At 37.6% G+C, this 2,845-nt stretch overlaps 1 long non-coding RNA gene across 1 annotated transcript; it reads right to left on the bottom strand.

The window, feature by feature from the left end:
* Positions 1-362: 362 nt before the first annotated feature.
* LOC110938297 lies at positions 363-1,792 on the bottom strand. The gene is made up of 3 exons (XR_002591341.2): positions 1,667-1,792; positions 1,140-1,193; positions 363-635 (listed from the first exon to the last, which is right to left on the bottom strand). It is a non-coding gene; the product is annotated as an uncharacterized LOC110938297 (long non-coding RNA).
* Between the last annotated feature and the right edge of the window lie 1,053 nt (positions 1,793-2,845).

The following is a 2,845-nucleotide window of genomic DNA, read 5'->3' as shown; positions in this document are numbered from 1 at the left end:
GAAACGATGCTGAACTCATTTTGGGCTTTTCTGACCATTTCCCGAGTATATTTTCAGCTACCCGGGTCCAGGGACTTCTTATTTTACCCATCTTATAACTTCTTAGCATACTAAATCTCAAAACTCATTCGTGACACATTATACATACTCATACTAAACAAATATTTAAAACTTTACCTCGTTGACGATCTCGGAACGAGCACACCTTCGCGCGAGCCATTGGTTTGAGTTCAAGCGCTATTACTCCAGCTCGAATCCCTCAAACCTAGGCTCTGATACCAACTTGTTACGCCCCAAACCCTACTATTAAATATGTACAAATAAATAGAAAATTTTTGAAAATTTCGACATGACCTATTCGTTTAACATCATTAACTACCTGTTTTACACACCAAACTTAAACATTAAACATCCTTGACAAAAACCCGAAAACAAACAAAGTCCACATTAGTCACGACATGACTCCAACTACCAAGTTTTTACCCTACGACAAAGATGTCAACATACTACCTAAACTTAAATACATATGACCAAGACTTAACCCATTCCAAAAGGCTTAACAACGGAAGCGAGTAGTGGGCGTAAACCAAGTGTGCACGTTCCAAGCCGTCCAATCGCCTAAGTCGAGGATTTACCTACATTAAACATCAAACTTTAAAAAGTTAGTAAAGGTGCTTATTTAGTCCACAATACCAACATGGTAATTACAATCATCTATATACTTCCATTTCTTATACGCATTCGATTACCCATTTAGTGGGTATGACATACAATCTCATAATGAGATTTAAGCATTTCACATTCGACCCGATAACATCGGGTTAATTGCTTTCAACTTAAAAATCTTTCGTTCTATCCGTATAACGGATTGAACCTTTTTGCATACGATTTTGCTTACATGACCACCCGTCCTAGACGGATGGTCTCATATCCTTACTCGACCTAGTCGTAAGAACCGGTCGGTTTGCATAACTTAGCATAAACCTTCTTTAGCATAAACGAATCCGCAAGGGATTTACCATTCTTTTACTAACACCGCAAATAACTAAAACATAGGATAATTCTTATAACAAGGGTCGTTCAATATAATTACTAACGAATAAATAAAAAAGTAAACTTTCGTATGAGACGGATCATACCTCGGTCTTGTGATCCTTCCGGCTTCTTAGAATTCGAACCTTCTTCCTTCACACCTAATCAACATGATCATTCATTCATTTAGTACCCAAACTTTCATTCCATCATTTTCCAATTTACACATAACTACTCATTCAAGCATTTCATCGAGCACCTAGTAGGCGTTACCTTAATAAAGCATAGTGTACAACATTTAAAGCATAACTTGCTATTCCATCCTATACATCATCATTACTCATTCTATTTCTTACAATTCCTTTAATCTACATTAATTTAACTAGCCCTTGGGTACTACAAGCTGATTTACATGTAAAATTACATTGTTCATCATTCCTATAATCCTCATATTCATAATCATAATTTTCACAAAGTGGGTTTTTAGAGGCTTTCTTTCAATTGGCCAAAATCAAGCATAATTCCTACTCTATGGAGTATCCTTAACATCTAAACAACACAAATCATATCACAATTTCATGATTGGGTCGAAACCCTAATTATAAACATCACCAAAATCAAAAATTCAACTTACCACTTCACTAGATATACATAGATAATCGATAAACTTGAGACATGCAACTGATTTAGGCTTGAATTTCTTGATTAATTGAGTAGGTTAGCATGAACAAGGGTTTTCACCCTCTTTTCTTCTGTTCGATCGCTCCCAGGTACGCACACAGGAGTGTGTTTTTGAGTTTATCACTAATAAACCTTAATTATTAAAATCTTACATATTAACCCCCTTCTAAATTGATAAGTATTTAATTTAAGCATTATTTCAAATTTTTAACTTATTTCTTATCATAACCCACTAACTAGGTTACTTTTTGTTCATTTTCATTTACTTTAATCAAATACCGGTTTTTGGGGTGTTACAAGTCTACCCCCCTTAAAAGAGGTTTCGTCCCCGAAACCTGGACATATAATAAATCTTAAACGTGCACATACCAAAAAGAAATGGATAGTGTCTTCTCATCTCATCTTCCGCTTCCCATGTGAGTTTTGAACCCTTTCGGTGTTGCCATTGTACCAACACTTGTCGGACCGCCTTGTTGCGGAGCTTCTTCACTTTGACATCTTTAATGGCTATTGGTCTTTCGACATAATTCAACCCCTCGTCCAACTCAATGTCATCGAGAGGTACTAACGCGGTTTCATCCGCAAGACACTTTCTCAATTGCGACACGTGGAAGGTATTGTGAATTCCGTCTAGGGTAGGCGGTAATTCTAATCGATAAGCGACCCTTCCAACACGAGCCAAGATTTTAAACGGCCCAATATACCGAGGACCTAATTTACCCCGTTTACGAAAACGGATTATGCCTTTCCATGGCGACACCTTCAACAGAACGAAATCTCCAACTTGAAATTCAATAGGACGCTTTCTCTTGTCTCCATAAGCTTTTTGCCGATCCTGGGCTGCTTTCAAACGAGCCCTAATCAATTCAATCTTTTCATTTGTCATTGCTATTAAATCAATTGGCGCGAGCTCCCTTTGCCCCACTTCACCCCAACATACGGGAGTTCTACACTTCCTCCCGTATAGTAATTCGTATGGTGTCATTTGAATGCCACTGTGGTAACTATTGTTATAAGAAAATTCCACTAGTGGTAAATGGTCATCCCAATTTCCCCCAAAATCTAAGGCACACGCCCTCAACATATCAATAAGTGTTTGAATGGTTCTTTCTGACTGGCCGTCAGTTTGAGG

The sequence above is a fragment of the Helianthus annuus genome, chromosome 1, assembly GCF_002127325.2.
Source record: "Helianthus annuus cultivar XRQ/B chromosome 1, HanXRQr2.0-SUNRISE, whole genome shotgun sequence".
NCBI classification, from domain to species: Eukaryota; Viridiplantae; Streptophyta; class Magnoliopsida; order Asterales; family Asteraceae; genus Helianthus; species Helianthus annuus.
This window is presented reverse-complemented; position numbering and strand designations above follow the sequence as displayed.